We start from the raw sequence: 17,876 nt of genomic DNA, 5'->3' as shown, positions 1-17,876 counted from the left end.
TAATTTTTAAGGATATGAGACAGCATTTTCACACAAATTATGTAAAAATAGAAACTGAAATAAAACATCTATGTTTTGGATTACAATTTTGACATTATTGCTGCCCCATAAAGAGAAAATAATGCGTATCCATGTAATTTGGGACATAAACTTCAAAATATCTCATTTGCAAGTGAAAAAAATTATCCAAGGTACAAAATTATCTGAAAGAAGAGTCAAATGAATATCTATGTTTACAGTCTGTGTTGCATATTAGAAGTGAAGACTTTTCACACAATATTACTGTAGTATGCTCTTCTTTTGAATATGACGATAAGTCAAATTAACATATTGTTCCTTAAATTTTCAGGTGTTTCTTTAATCTATGGCTGTTGTTTTTCTACCCTTCTAAAGAACAAGATGTCTATTATCTACAACACAGGTGACTTATGTGGAAGTTCAGATATCCAGAAAAGATTGACTTGTTTCAAGTATATGTTCTAATTTTGATGTACATTTTTAAAAAGTATAGTACTTAAACCTTCCTTAATTAAACTATAATTGCCTAAAGATCTGAGGACTGTGCCATGATCTACTTATCTTTGATAAAACCTTACACTAAGCTTCACTTTTGACTTTTAGTAGAAATACAATAAATTTATATTAATAATTTTATTGAAGAAAGGAAATGATACAGAAATTCTTTCAGAAGTTATAGTATAGGTTGTATTCCACATGGAAGCATACAAACATATCTCATTGACTTTAAAATTATTTCTAAGAGCAAGAATAGAAGCCATTTATCCATTTTCTTCTTAAATAAGTTGACGATGTTAGTTAAAAATAATTTTCCCTGGCTCTAAAAAAAAAAAAAAAGAATGAAACTTTCATACAGATTCTTAAGTTGTGATTGGTACACATTATCTTTTTATTTATTGCTTTCCAACTCTTTTATTTTTCAAAAAACAGAATCTACTAGAAATATTATTTGTCTAATTTTTACTTCAATTTAGGAAGCATATTCTGAAGACTTAATATGTTTCTCCATTTAGTAGCTAACATACAAAATACTTCGTAAGGTGATATCTCTAATTGTCACAAACCAAATAGAGTTTAGCGTAGCATGAAAAAATGACAGTTCTTACTTGATTTCATGTGTTAAAAACACCACTTCAAAATAAAAAGAGGCTTTTGATATGAGTATGGACAGGTGAAGGTTCATAATGCGCAAAGACTTCGTGTCTGTGTGGAAATCTGTAATTAGTGGACTTTACAAATCTGAAGTATTACATTAATACCACAAAGATAGTAAGGTCACAGATAAAAAAAGAAATCTTCATTTTGTGACTCAAGAGTTTATTCTCTTTAAACTCTTTCAATTTTGCATAATCATCACCCATCTTTTCATCTGAATGCCATTTTATGTGATGCTGATCTCTGAAACTCTCCATATGTGGAAAACATTCCAAGGCAGTTTAAAGTAAAGCGGTTTGTTATGAAACACTTCAATTTCACTTCTTCGTGTTTGTTTTACTCTCCACCCAAGCACACCTTAAACACCGCTCTGTCCATTGGTCTGTTCACTGCAGTATGTCCTTTGAGTTCTCAAACATTATCACCTCTTGTCAATCCTGGCATGAAATAGCTTGCAAGGTTTTTATGTTGATTTTAAGGAATTAGCAGCACCAGGCATGTTATTTATTCTGGGTTTATCTTCAGTGATATACACTGCTACCAGCTGCACTGGATTGCATCATGAATAATCTTCTCAGGATTGGCTGCTGAAGTATAATATCTACGTCTGGATTAAGGTTGTCTATATCCTGCACCAAAATTTAGTTTTTTAGGACTTCATGTTGCTAAGTTCAGTCAATAAGAAATCTAGCTTCTCAGAATTCAAATTTACAAGGCCATGTCCCCCAAGCTAATGCAGAATATTTAGCATCTTAGTATATTATACATTCATTTACAAAGTCAAGCTCTCATCCCTATCCTGTTTCCAATAAACACACACACACACACACACACACACACACGACTAGACTGATAGATTTGTTATAGGTTTGTTTTCAGTTCTAATGAAGAATCAGTTCAGTTCAGTCACTCAGTCATGTCCGACACTTTGTGACCCCATGGACTGCAGCACGCCAGGCTTCCTTGTCCATCACCAACTCCCGGAGCTTGCTCAAACTCATGTCCATCGAGTCAGTGATGCCATCCAGCCCTCTCATCCTCTGTCATCCCCTTGTCCTCCCACCTTCAGTCTTTCCCAGCATCAGGGTCTTTTCCAATGAGTCAGCTCTTTGCATCAGGTGGCCAAAGTATTGGAGTTTCAGCTTCAGCATCATTCCTCCCAATGAATATTCAGGACTGATTTCCTTTCGGATGAACTGGTTGGGTCTCCTTCAGTCCAACGGATTCTCAAGAGTCTTCTCCAACACCACAATTCAAAAGCATCAATTCTTCAATGCTCAGCTTTCTTTATAGTCCAACTCTCACATCCATACATGACCACTGGAAAAACCATAGCCTTGACTAGACAGACCTTTGTTGGCAAAATAATGTCTCTGCTTTTTATATGCTGTCTAGGTTGGTCATAACATTTTTTCCAAGAAGTAAGTGTCTTTTAATTTCATGGCTGCAGTCACCATCTGCAGTGAGTTTGAAGAATAAAAGGAGACAACTATGCAAGTATATAAAACTATTAATAGAATTCTGTAAAATAATTTTCAGCAGTGTATATTTGACAGATGCAGAGTCAGTGACGGGCCCCATCACAGGCTCTGCTCATTGTTCTTATTCCCTGAGGAGCTGCTGCTTTTTTCCCCACACAGCACAGGCTCTTCCTTCCAGCAGAGGTCATGCATTGGCTAAGGTCAGCTATAGTTAGCTCATTCACAGATCGAACAACAAATCTATGTCTCATTGTTCTTACAGGTAAAATTAGGAGTTGGGAGTAGGTCAATTATTCATATACAGTTTTGGTCAAATTTCCCATTGATAATCAGAGGAGAAATTTAGGAACTCTACAAAAGACAAAAAGGCATTTTAGAGGCTTAAGCCTTTTGCAGAATAAAGAATTATACGGAGGTATACATTCTTTGGCATTGCCATTCTTTAGGATTGGAATGAAAACTGACCTTTTCCAATCCTGTAGCCAGCAGAGTTTTCCAAATTTGCTGGCATATTGAGTGAAGCACTTTAACAGCATCATCATTTAGGATTTTAAATAGCTCAGCTGGAATTCCATCACCTCCACTGACTTGGTTTGTAGTAATTCTTCCTAAGGCCCACTTGACATCACACTCCAGGATGTCTGGCTCTAGGTGAGTGACCACACCATCGTGGTTACCTGGGTCATTAAGACCATTTTTGTAGAGTTATTCTGTGTATACTTGCCATCTTTTCTTAATGTCTTCTGCTTCTGTTAAGTCCTTGTCATTTCTGTCCTTTATCATGCCCATCCTTGCATGAAATGTTCCCTTGATCCCTCCGATTTTCTAGAAGAAATCTCCAGTCTTTCTCATTCTATTGTTTTCCTCTATTTCTTTGTATTGTTCCCTTAAGAAGGCTTTATTATCTCTCCTTGCTATTCTCTGGAACTCTGCAGAGGAACCAGAGATCAAATTGCCGACATTCATTGGATCATAGAGAAAGCAAGAGAATTCCAGAAAAACATCTTCTTCATGACAACATTAAAGCCTTTGACTGTGTGGATCACAACAAACTGGAAAATTCTTAAAGAGAGTGGAATACAGGACTACTTTAACTGCCTCCTGAGAAACCTGTATGTAGACCAAGAAGAAACAGCACAAGTCATGGAACAATGGACTGGTTCAAATTTGGGAAAGGAGTATGAAAAGACTGTATATTGTCACCCTGCTTATTTAACTTATATGCAGAGTACATCATGCGAAATGCCTGGATGGATGAATCACAAGCTGGAATCAAGACTGCCAGGAGAAATATCAATAACTTCAGATATGCAGATCATACCACTCTAACATCAGAAAGAGAAAGGGAACTAAACAGCCTTTTTATGAGAGTGAAAGTGTGAAAAATCTGGCTTAAAACTCAATATTAAAAAACTAAGAACATGGCATTCTAACCCATCAATTCATGGAAATACAAGGGAGAAAAGTGACAGATGTTCTTTTCTTGGGCTCCAAAACCACTGTGGATAGTGATTGTGGCCATGTAATTAAAAGATGCTTGCTCCTTCCAAGGAAAGGCATGCGAAATCTAGACAGTTATTAACCAATACAATATTGTAAAGTAATTAACCCCCAATTTGAATAAATAAATTTATATTAAAAAAAAGGCAGAGACATAACTTTGCCAACAAATATCCATGTAGTCAAAGCTATAGTTTTTCCAATAGTCATGTATGGATGTGAGAGTTGGACTATAAAGAAGGCTGAGCACCAAAAAAATGATGCTCTCGAGCTGTGGTGCTAGAGAAGACTCTTGAGAGTCCCTTGGACTGCAAGGAGATCCAACCAGTCCATCCTAAAGGAAATCAATCCTGAATATTCATTCATTAGAAGGACTGTTACTGAAGCTGAAACTCCAATACTTTGGCCACCAGATGCTAAGAGCCGACTCACTGGAAAAGACCCTGATGCTGGGAAAGATTGAAGGCAGGAGGAGTAGCAGGCAGCAGAGGAAGAGATGTTTAGATAGCATCACCAGCTCAATGGACATGAGTTTGAGCAAACTCCAGGAGACAGTGAAAGATGCAGGAGTCTGGCCTACTGCGGTCCTTGGGGTTGCAAACGGCCGATGCTACTTAGTGACTGAACAACAAAAATCCTGCATCGCATAATGTGTATCGGGATCATATTTCTCTTCCCCCAACCCATCTCTTTTCAATAATGTGTATTAAGCTTCCCTGCTCATGGGCCTGGCATAAAAGTATTTGCATTTATATGTATATTCACTGAATCTTTTCTAAAAAGACTTTTCTTGCTGAACAAATCTGTCCCTATTTTTAAACTCTTTCAAAATAAGCTTTTCTAAAGTGAGTATATAAAATTAATATCAACAGACTTCTGAAGTATGTCTTTACCTATACTTTTTAGAGCTGCAAATCAGGTAATATGTTAGATAAGATTTGGTTCAAAATTGTTACAGCAGATTCAATTTACCTTTTAACCTGATATCTTTCAATACATCCCTTTCCTTTCCTCATTCCTCCACTGATGAGTATAACAGATAACCATGTCATTTCTGTTAAATAAGAGAACACTACGCTCAACACCACTTTCCACTCCCACTCTTAAAATTGTAATGAAGCTAAGTAACACAGAAACGTTAAAGGAAAGGGAAAGCCAGACACATTTTCTGCTCAGTGAAACAAACCCGTCTTTTTTTCACAGCACTATTTTCTTTCTGGTACTTTATTTTTCCTTTCCAAAAGCAGCTGTTACATGCACTATGCACTTCACCCCGTTTCTACGGCCAAGCATTTTTCAGGTCCTATAATTTTGCCTTCATTTTCTCATCCAAATATGAACATTCCCCTTCCCATGAAATGCACACAGATACTCTATTTTAGGTACCACGGTGTGTCAATAGCATCAATCACCATTCGCACCATCGATCATACAGCTGTGAAGCAGTTGGATGACATCTGCCATAACACCCTCTGTGCTAAGATAATGCACTTGAATTCTGATGCAGAAAAATATTGGTCTGCAGACTTGTAATCAATCACAGTATTTTTTCAAGCAGGATATCTTAGAGATGTAGCAGAGAGTTAATCACACATTCTTAGAGTATGTTTGGATGTGAATATAAGAGAGTTTCATGTTGTTGAATAATATTGAATAATTAAAATATAATTCATAATTCTCCAAACTACCAATGCCATCTAAGTTATTCCAAATAATATGTTGCTCATTCAACTTTAGTCCTTGCCTCCATAGCTGTCAATATTGTAGGTTTTTTAAATTATTAAATTTAAGCAAGATTCGTGATGTTCTAAAATGCAAAGCATGAAGACAAAGCAATCTCATATTTAGAGTTCTCTACTCTAGTGCCATTTAATGAATGCAGATTTTATACAGCAATATATTCCTTGCATTGCCGATGGTGACCTCTGGTATATAGAAAAATGGTAATATATTATAGCAAAATTTAAATAAAATATAAGGGAAATTTTGTAAATGGAAACAGTTAAAATATATGAACAGTAAAATATACCTGAAGGCTATTTAACTTGCTTTCATTTGAGACTAAGTCATTATATCCTATTGTGAAAGGCATGGCAACCCACTCCAGTATTCTTGCCTGGAGAATCCCATGGACAGAGAATCCCGGTGGGCTAGAGTCTGTAGGGTCACAAAGAGTCAGACATGACTGAAGCAACTTAGCATGCACCCACACATTACATTCTGACCTGAAGCCCTTTAAAATCCTTGCTAGTTTTCTCATCTTCTGAAATTTCATCATTATAGCATTTGGTAAATGCATTACTGATCCTTAAATGTGTTTAATACAAAAGTTTCTTGCTGCAAGGCTGCTGCTGCTGCTGCTGCTAAGTCACTTCAGTTGTGTCTGACTCTGTGCAACCCCATAGACGGCAGCCCACCAGGCACCCCCATCCCTGGGGTTCTCCAGGCAAGAACACTGGAGTGGGTTGCCATTTCCTTCTCCAATGCTGCAAAGCTAGGGGCAAGCAAAGAAGTACCATTTGGGTTTCTAACAAATTTAGACATTTTGAGGGAAGAGGCTTTGTTTCTTGGAATGTGTTTATGTTCATTCATTCAGTCATGTTTAAGTCTTTGCAATCCTAAGGCAGCCCACCAGGTTTCTCTGTCCATGGGATTCTCCAGGCAAAAATACTGGAATGCATTGCCTTGCTCTCCTCCAGGGGATCTTCCCAACCCAGGGACTGAACCCACCTCTCTCCTGTCTCCTGCATTGGCACACAGATTCTTCACTACTAGAGCCCCCCCGAGGGGTTCCTGAAAAATCCAAACATTTTGAGGGAGGAGACTTTGTCCTGGGATAGAACTCTCTCATTTCTGGATAGCAGAGCCAGGTTTTGCCCCCAAGGGAATGTTTCATTACATCACACTTCTCAGAGCAGGGGGCAGAAAACAGGTTTGGAAGGAAGAAGAAGAGGCTTAAGTGTTTAGAGGCTTAAGTGTTTAGATGCTAGGTGAGACAGACCTCCTTTGTCTGGGATTAGCAGTTTTTAAGGCAGAGTGTGGGGTAAAGGTAGAGAAGTAAAACTGGCTAATATTATAAAAACTTTGAGTATATATATATGTGTATATATACACACACACACATTTGAAATATTATGTGGTTTGCAGGCTACCAACTTGTGACCTCAGTTCAAATTCTTTTTTTTTTTAATTTTTTTAAATTTAAATTTATTTTAATTGTTCAAATTCTTAAGAGTTTCCTCAGTGTGAAAAATATGCGCTCTCTGCTTTGATGTGCTGTGTGCTTAGCTGCTCAGTTGCGTCAACTCTTTGAGACCCTTTGGACTTGTAGCCCACCAAGTATCTCTGTCCATAGAACTTCTGAGGCAAAAATACTGGAGTGGGTTGCCATTTCCCTCTCCAGGGGATCTTCCCAACCCAAGAAGATCACACCCGCATCTCCTGTATCTCCTGCATTGCAGGCAGATTCTTAACCTGCTGAGCCACTTCGTGGATTGAGTAATATTTACTGAATAATGGCTGAATGATTGTTGTTAACTTCATATGGTTCAAAACTGTCTATCTCCATCCCTTCCCATTTTTTCTTCCCTTACAAATCTCCCTCTCTCAATAATATCCACCTAATAACCTTCTTAAATTGGACTGCTCTTTCAAGGCCTTTTTTAAGTGCTACCAGCTCCATGAAGTTTCCTAGTTTTCTATGAAGAGAATGAACATTTTTTTTTTCCTTTTTGTGCTTCCATCTTTTGAATTATTTACTTTCAAACTCTTCCTTTATTTATACTATTCTGCCCCTTTATACTATTCTGCTATTATACACTCAGAAAAATAATCTTTATATTGGGCCAACTGCTTGAACAAGATTCAAAAATCTTCCTTAATAAAGTAATTTTGTGGTTTGTGAGGTTATAATGAGGAATCCATCTAATATACAGAGCTTTGAACCCTTCTGCTCACACGTACACATGTCAATTCTTCTTTCAACATAATACCCTCTGCTTTAATCGTATCTAGTTGGAGAATGAAGTGGTCCAATTAATCAAATATTTTGTGTTTTATATATATATATATATGATAAATTAAAAAATCTGTGTACTTATATGCATTTATGTAAATTTACACATATTTATAGATAAATTGACATGTGAATCAATTCAAGGACAGCTTGATGTCCTTCTTGACTCTGTCCTTACAAAACTGAAGTGTTATAAATTCTAAAAGTGTTATAAATTCTAAAAGTAGGCAAATAATATGCATTCTGAAATTTCCACTGGGAAATTAATTCAATAACATATTTAACATATTGATTTGCTTTTATTCATTCAAAGTACAAGAATTGATGCTATCCCTTTCATGTGTCTGGCACAGAATTAAATTCCGAGGGACACTACAAGGCATACATCAGAAGGATATAAATATTTAGAGTGGTAGTTCTCAACTGGGAAATTCTTTGGCCCCCGGGGATCATTTGAAAGGTCTGGAGATATTTCCTAAAGTAACTGGGGTAAGGTCCTATTGGATGGAGGCCAGCAATGCTGCTAAAACCTTACAATACACAGGGAAGGCCCCCAAAACAAGGAACTATCTGGCCCCAAACTGTCAACAGGGCTGAGACGGAGAGATTCTAATTTAGAAGGATCATGAAGGAATATGATAATTACTATGCTTTTTGGTTCTGAAACGGTACGAGGAGGAAGTCATCACCTCTACTGTAGGCAGTTGTCATGGAAGGCTCCAAGAAGAGAAACACAAAGATTATGGCTTTCGTTATGTTTGCCAAGAATATGACATGATGGAAGGACGTGGTACCTCCAGAAGAGAAAAGGAACATGCACAAAGGCACAGACAAGAGCTCTAGTATGGCTGGAGTATATATACGACAGCTAACGTTATGTGGAATAATGCTGGAGAGGGAGAGAGAGAGAACACTTCAAATGAGGCGAGAAATATTCCCCTTAATATGATATACTCATACGCAGTCACATGACTTGGAGTCCTTAGGTGTCATACTCGAGAACAGATTGCATTCTAGACAAGTGGAGAGCTACTGAATGACTGCTTTAACAATGGATTATAATAATGAAATATACAGTATTTTTTACAAAAAAAATTGCAGGAGAATTTAGAGAGTATGTTGGGGTGGACTGGCACTGGAGACTAAGAGCACAGAGTGTATTTTGCAGTGAAACCTAAGAGAAAGTATTCAAACCAAGAACTTAGAAGTGAGAATGAAGTCAGATAAATGACTTAAGGAATAACTAGGAAGATGACAGAAAGTGCTCTGCAAAGCAGATCATCTATGAGAAGTAAAAGTTAGTAAAAAGAGACACTTAAGGTTCTAGCTTGTCCTCTTAATTGTAATATAAAGTAACCTTGGAAGTCGAGTTTGGGATAAGATGAATACACTGGCTTCAATGAATTATATGTTGAAATTGTAATTTCAGAATAATATTCAAGAGGAAGTATCCACTACGTTTTTGCATGTGGAATTTGGAAAGTACTTTTGGGTAAGAGACATTGATTTGAGAGTTATCAGAATATAGAGACATGAGACCCAAAGAATCGATCCATTTATCTGAGGAAAATAGAGAGAATGAAAATATACAAGAACCCAGATGAAGTCCAACAAGGTTATTGGGCTAGCCTCTAGGAATCTAAACTATTAAGAAGACAAAGGAAGGGTTAGTTAAAAAAAGAAACAAAACAAACTTAAACAATGCAAGAGAGTATGGTATCAGCAGGATAAGCAAGTTATGTTTGACAACTTTTCATTAAATACATTTTTAACAAAAGAATGTTAACTATAAATTAATAAAAATATGATTTGAGGGCACACTTATGATATTCTATACTTATATTCAGGAGTTGAATAAAAGGTATAACCACCTCTGTGCTAAGGCACAGAAAGAGAGATATGTCCTGTGCATAACAGGTGCTCAGGAAACATTTTTGGAATGCAAAGGTATCCATAAAACACCTGAGAGGTAAAACAAGCTACATAATGCCAAATACAGGAGAGTGTGACTGATAGAGAAGTTAGGTCAGCTGTGGCAGAGGATAAACCAATCTTCTACCAGAACCACTCCACAAATCTTTTCTCAATTTGTGAACAAAATTATCCTGAAAACAGAAGGAAGAGCTTGTTAGCATAGGAGAAAAAAAATTAGATAAAGATTGTTTATCTCTTCTTGCTTCTTTTGGAAAGTTGGGTGGCTTGGATTTTTTCCTATGTTATATAGGTTAACAAGTAATATTTCACTTTAGTTTTCTTTCTTGATCCTAGATAATTTGTTTGTTGAAAATTAAAGCAATCTCTTTCAGGAGGTGCCTTCAGATTCCAAGATGAAATAACAGAATGCATACCTTTCAAATCCTGAGATATTTCTATCATTTACCTTATTGACCTTGATCTTTCTGGGATGAAAAGTAGTTTGCAGTTTGTATTTGTTCTGTTTCATACCCTCAAATGTCAGTGCCTTCCATTAAACTTTGGAAGGCTTTTTTTCCTCCTGAACCATCCTTTCAGGAACTTGGTATATTTATGCTTTCTTCTCTAACCTTTACTTTCAAAATCAACTTCTGGAAAAATAATGTAAGTCTCATATCATAGTGTTCATTTAAGATAGTAATATACTAATTAATCAATGTATCAGTTAACTACAACTGTCAGATGTGCTCAGTCGATAAGTGTGTCTAATTTCTTGTGTTTAAGGTACCAATGAAACAGTGTGATGTATTTGGGTAAGTGATAATGAATAGGAACGAGTTTTGAAGGCTGAAATCACAGTATGTAGCAGCTTTCCTTGGTATAAATGTATTGAAATAAAATCCTCTTCCCTTCCAGTTTAGAAGATGACTATTTAATTACGTTGCTCTTTTCAGAAAGTAAGTAGTTCCAACTTAAATGGATATACTTAAAGGGAAGCTATCTAATTTTTTAATGTGTTAATAGAAACATAGGCTATTCCTCTCTGCTCCAGAACTTTCCTTATGCATTTTGATCTCCCATATTCCCTTTAATCCAACTACACACACACGCACACACACACACACCCCTTTGGGAAGAGTTCTCTTGATCTTCTCTTATCGACAGGTGAAGACCTTTAAGAAGTCATTTATACCCCACCCTTCATTCAAATAAATGTAATCTAGCTTTGAACAATTTTGAGTATTATATATACATTTACTGCGAAAAATTATGTTTTATTATAAACATGAATATTTTATATGTATTTATGGTACATTTGCTTTCTTTAATCGAAATATTCTCTTTAAGTAGTAATTTAAATAAATCTATCCTATTTGCTGGATAAGGAAATGGCAACCCACTCCAGTATCCTTGCCTGGAAAATGTCATGGACAGAGGAGCCTGGTGGGCTGCAGTCATGGGGTCAGAAAGAGTTGGACATGACTGAGCGACTAACACACTTGCCCTATTTGCTAGCTGAAGCCATTGCTATTTTGCTTTTAAGTATCTATGGCTTTTAAGAAAAATGTGCCTTTTCTATATAAGATTTACTTTTACATTTGATAATAGGGTTTTTATTTTTTTACTGAGTATAGCTAGGTGTCATCTATGGTATAAGAAGCTCCCCCCCCTCCATCCAATTCCCTAGGTTAGAATTTGCTAATAAATAGTTTTAACTTAAAAAAAAATAATTTGTAAATGTCTTTTTAAAAAACTCTCAGATTATATCAATTCACTAGTAACCTGTTTTTTCTGTCCTGTTGCTCGTCCCTCCTGCCCCTCCTTCCCATCTTCCTTCCCCTTCTTGCTTTCACCAAGTGCTTACTAATGGGCACTGTGTGTGCATGACATATATGTGCTCCAGATTCCCACTGCTGCCATGACGAGTCAACAAAGCCTAATGACTCGGGACAGCACACATTCAGTATCTCGCAGTTCTGGAGCTCAGAAGTCCTCAACACACGGTGTCACAAGCAGGGCTGCATTTCTTCTGGCGTCTCTACAGGGGACGTTTCCCGCTTCCAGAGTCTACCTGACTCTATCCTTGGCTCATGGCACCTTCCTCCATCGTCACAGCCAACAAGGCAGCAATTTAACTCTCTCTCCTCTGTCTCCTTTTCGTTTCTACCTTCTGACTCTACTTTCTTGTCTTTTCTCTTATCTGCACCATTGTGACTATATTGGACCCAGATGTGTAATCCAGGATAATCTTTTCATCTCAAAATCACCAGTGTAATCACATCTGCAAAGTCTATTTTTTTTGCCAAAGGTTAATTAGTCATAGATTCTGGCCACACATCTTTGAGGAACCACAACTTTGTCTATCACAACACACATTTTATAACTCTTTAAAATATGAAAGTTATAGCAAAATGTTGAAAATGCTAATATATTTGTAAGCATACATGCATATATATTGACTCACAAATATTTATACATATGTTCAAATAAATAACACAGCTTGATGTACTTCTAATACTTTGTGCATTTTAAAGCTTTTATTCAAAACTTGTACTTTAGCACACGAAAAGATGCTCAACATCACTAATTATTAGAGAAATGCAAATCAAAACTAAAATGAGGTGTCACCTCACACCCAGTCGGAATAGCCATCATCATAAAGTCTATAAACAATAAATGCTGGAGAGTAAAGGAAAGGGAACCCTCTTACCCTGTTGGTAGGTATGTAAACTGATACAGCCACTGTGGAGAACAGTATGAAAGTCCCTTAAAAAACTAAAAATAAAATGGCCATATGACCCAGCAATCCCACTCATGAACATATATCCAGAGAAATCCATATTGGAAAATGTACATGCACCCTGATATTCACTGCAGCACTATTTACAATAGCCAAGACATGGAAGAGGCCTACTTGTCCAATGACAGAGAAATGGATAAAGAAGATGTGGTACATATACACAATAGAATATTACTCAGCCATAAAAAAGAAAGAAAGAATGCCATTTGCAGCAACATGGGTAGACCCAGAGATTATCATACTACATAAAAAATCAGAGAAAGATAAATATCACATGATATCATTTGTATTTGGAATCTATAAATTAAAAAAAAGACACAAATGAAGCAACTTTCAAAACAGAAACTGACCCATAGACTTTGCAAACAAACCTATGGCTGCCAAAGGGGAAAGCTGGCTAAGGAGCTTGAAATTAACAAATTCACACTACTATGTATAAAATGGATAATCCACAAGGACCTACTGGATAGGATGAGGACGTCTACTCAGTATTTTGCAATAACCTATGGGAAAGGAATCTGAAAAAAGATGGAGCAACACACGTATATGCATGAACCACTTCGCTGTACACCTGAAATTAACACAACATTGTAAATTAACTATAACGTCAAAAACAATTCTAATTGTCATTTGAAGCTTCCTTAAAACCTTATCTATTTCCTGCTGTCACAAAGTTTTTTCTTTGTTTTTGCATCCAGCCAATAGCGTTCTCATTCACTCTTCTTAATGAAGATACTAGTTAATAGGGCTTTTTGGATAATAAGTTCAGTGATTCAAGTAGTCTACTAATAAACTTATTGATATACAAGGAATGTGGTATAAAAGTCTTGCTACAGCCACGCTCTTTCCAGCCAGCACCGAGCAATGGGCATCTCTCAGGACAAACGGCACAAGCCTCGGAAACCCAGAGGCAAGACAAAGCCGTACCAAAAAATATGAACAGGCACTCCCCGCTGCCAACACAAACACTGGCCCCGCCGCATATACACAGTCCATGTGCGGGAGGCAGCAAGTACCCGGCCTTGAGGCTGGACGTGGGGAACTTCTCCTGGGCTCCCAGTGCTGGACGCGCCGGACAAGGATCACGGATGTTGTCTGTAGCGCATCCAGCGATGGGCTGGTCCCTACCAAGACCATGGGGAAGAAGTGCTTTGTGCTCATGGACAGCACGCCGTAGGGACAGCGGTGTGAGCCCCGCCCTGCGCTGCCTCTCGGGGCCTAGGAGGGGGCCAGGCTGCCTCCCAAGGAGGAAGAGATTTTCAACAAGAAACGATCAAAGAAAATGCAGAAGAAATATCATGAAAGGAAAAAGAACGCCACAATTAGCAGTCTTCCAGAGGAGCGGTTTCAGCCGGGCAAGCTTCTTGCCTGCATCGCTCCAAGACCAGGCCGGCGTGGCCCAGCAGAGGGCCGTGTATTAAAGGAGAAGGAGCTGGAGTTCTGTCTGAGGAAGATCAAGGCCCGAAAGGCCAAGAAACCCTCTTCCTCCTGTCTTAGCTCATGCAATAAAGCCATTTACCGTTCTAAAAAAAAAGTCTTGCTACAGCCAAGAAAAATTACATTAATCACTTCACCTCTATATATCAGATCTATTACTCTAATCTAGCAGATTAAATTTATGTCAGAAGAGCTTTCAACCCCAAACCTAAAATCTAACAATTTAAACAGCCATACCAAGCTTTTCTTTAGTGAATATGGATGCAGTTAACAGACCAACTTCTGCCATGAAAATTTATGATCGCACACCTAATTCAATTTGATTTAAACCACTTAACACTGTGTAGTGAAAAGAACACTGGTCTAGAATCAGATTGATATTGGCGTAAACTCTGGCTTGGTTGCCCCAGTAGACTATGACTTTTGGCTCATCTCTTGAGTTCTCTAAGTTTTCATGTGAAAGATGGAAATAATAACATGTATCCCTATAATTCTTACAACAGTGGCTCCCTGAAAGGATTCTAAGGATTCAAAGGATTCTAAGTAAATGACAGCAGGTTTTAGCACAACCATCTTTAAAAGAAGAAAGAACACATCATGGAACAAGTCATTAAGTCATGAGCATAATCAAAGCAAAATGAAAATAAAAAATTAAGAGTTAGGGATATGCTTTACTACATCTGAAAGAAAGAAAATTAGCCAAGTAGTCAGGTTAGGTAAATTTCTAATAATACACATGTTTGCCTCTATATCAGTTTTCAAATGTACTTACACTTGCCAGATATTAATCTACTTTTGCATTCATTTTTAAGAAATCTGTGGGTTCTCCCCCTTTTTTTTATCATATTACTTGTTCAAGCTATTTTTATTCTTTTCTTCTTTTTGTAAACATCTTTTTTATCATAGTCTTTTTCATGACGTGATGCCTTGGACCAGTCAAGCAAGATCACTTCAAAATTCAAAACTTGGTGTGTATGTCATGTTGCTGTATGGCAAAACCAATACAATATTGTAAAGTAATTAACCTCCAATTAAAATAAATAATTTTATATTAAAAAATTCAAAACTTGATGCTCATTTGATCTTTGTTTTATATATTTAATAAAATTATATATATATATAATATTCAATACTATAACTTTATGTTTTCCTTGTACCAATAGAGAAATGTATCTCATTCTTTTTATCTGGAATACAATATTATATATAATATTATATATATAAAACACATGCTATATAAAACAACATAAATATTATCCTTATATGTAATATTAACAAAAAGTTAAATATTTACATAAATTAAAGAATTATATTTTTATTTATAAAATTAACTTATAAAATGGACACAAACATATACATATAAACAGGCACATACCTATAGTGCTATTGAAATAAAGACTATTAAAATATCTTCCCAGATGATAGCCTTGCTATCTGCCTTCTTATCTAGCTTATCTACTTAATCTAATCTAATCTGTTTTCCAATTGTCAAGATAGTAATCCTTCTAAGCAGGCATGTTTGATTGTTTCTCTTTGTTCTAAAATGTCAAGTGGAAGTCCATTTTCTCTAGGAGGATATAGAGGGATAACTCAGGGGCATGGTCTAGGAGGGTCTTTGTAATCAGCCCTTCTGAACTCTCCAGATTGATCCCTAGGCCTCATTACTAGTCTCATCACTCAAATCCTGAATGCTTTTTGGTGCTCTTTTCCCCTTATTCACTTCCCTGGTGGCTCAGACGGTAAAGCGTCTGTCTACAATGTGGGAGACCTGGGTTCGATCCCTGGGTTGGGAGGATCCCCTGGAGAAGGAAATGGCAATCCACTCCAGTACTCGTGCCTGGAAAATCCCATGGACAGAGGAGCCTGGTAGGCTACAGTTCACGGGGTCGCAAAGAGTCAGACACGACTGAGCAACTTCACTTTCACTTTCACTTTTCCCCTTACAGTCACTTGGATGATTTCTCTCCCTGTTGGGTTGACCTTCTATATTGAATATGCCCTCTAACCACCTGGCATAATTTTCATTATCTATAGTTTTATTTCACAGTTCTAGTCTTCTGGAGAGATTTTCTTAATTCATTTAACCAGTATTCATCACTTTCCCTTTGTGCCTTCAGGTTTCCATGCCTTCTTCTGCGGTTCTTTTGCACTATTTTGGGGGAATGTGCATATACTCATTACTGTCTCATCCAGACTTCATGATACCACAGGCCATATATATGCATTTCTAGCACAGTGCTCCTCACATGGAAGGAATACAAGAAAGGTTAGTCAATAAGTAAACAGACAAATGAATGAAGCTGGCATTTCTGAAATCCAATGTGTAAAACCTTGATCTATAATTATTATAGATTATAATTATTATGTCTATATTTTTTATAATTATATTAATGCTATATAAATATGTTTTTTTAAATGAAACAATATAGAATACACTGTGTGCAACGTTATGAACTCTCAGCATTTCTCCCTATTGTACTACCTTCCCAAGAGATACTTCTCCTCAGGCTTTCTTCTTCCTTGAGACACAACACTATTTAACTTAGGTGAGTTAAGAACCCTACAATAGCTTGTAAGTGATCAAGTGAAAGGAAGAGCATCAAGTCTCTAACTCTAAATCAAAAGTTAGAAATGATTAAGTTTAGCAAGGAAGATATGTCAAAAGCCTAGAAAGGCAGAAAACTAGACCTCTTGTGTCAAGTTACAAATGCAAAGGAAAAGTTCTTGAAAGAAATGAAAAGTGCTACTCCGGTGAACACATGAATACTAAGAAAGTGAAGCAGCCCTGTTGCTGACATCAAGTTTCTGTGGTCCGGATAGATCAATCCAGCCACAACATTCCTTTAAGTCAAAGCTTAATCCAGAACAAGGCCCTAACTTCAAACTTGCACCTAACATCAAAGTGCAAGTTGAAGCAGCAAGTACTAATGTAGAATTTGCAACAAGTTATCCAGAAGATCTAGTTAAGATAATGAATAACGGTGGCTACACTAAACAAGAGATTTTCAATGTACAAAATAGAGCACTCTCTTGAAAGAAGCTGCTATCTAGCACTTTTATAGCTAGAGAAGAGAAGTCAATGCCTTGCTTCAAAACTTCAGAGGACAGCCTAACTTTCCTGTTAGGGGCTAGTGAAACTGGTGACTTAAAGTTGAAGCCGATGCTCATTTATCATTTTGAAAATCCTGGGATCTTTAAAGATTATACTATATCGACCCTGCCTATATAGACTCTTCCTGAATATTCATTGGATGGACTGATGCTGAAGCTGAAACTCCAGTACTTTGGCCACCTGATGAGAAGAGCTGACTCACTGAAAAAGACCCTGATGCTGGGAAAGATTGAAGGCAGGAGGAGAAGGGGACGACAGAGGATGAGATGGTTGGATGGCATCACTGACTTGGACATGAGTTTGAGTAAACTCCAGGAGTTGGTGATGGTCAGGGAGGCCTGGCATGCTGTGGTTCATGGGGTCACAAAGAGTCGGACACGACTGAGCGACTAAACTGACTGACTGACTGACTGATCCTGCCTACGCTCAATAAAGAAAACAGCA

The 17,876-nt window shown here is 37.1% G+C and overlaps 1 pseudogene; it reads left to right on the top strand.

Moving 5' to 3' along the window:
• The first annotated feature begins 13,604 nt into the window (after positions 1–13,604).
• LOC133252169 (small ribosomal subunit protein eS8-like) lies at positions 13,605–14,489 on the top strand (annotated as a pseudogene).
• Positions 14,490–17,876: the final 3,387 nt, after the last annotated feature.

This window comes from Bos javanicus, chromosome 7 (assembly GCF_032452875.1).
Source record: "Bos javanicus breed banteng chromosome 7, ARS-OSU_banteng_1.0, whole genome shotgun sequence".
NCBI lineage: Eukaryota > Metazoa > Chordata > Mammalia > Artiodactyla > Bovidae > Bos > Bos javanicus.
Note: the sequence above shows the minus strand (reverse complement) of the source record. Positions and strands in the feature narration are given on the sequence as shown.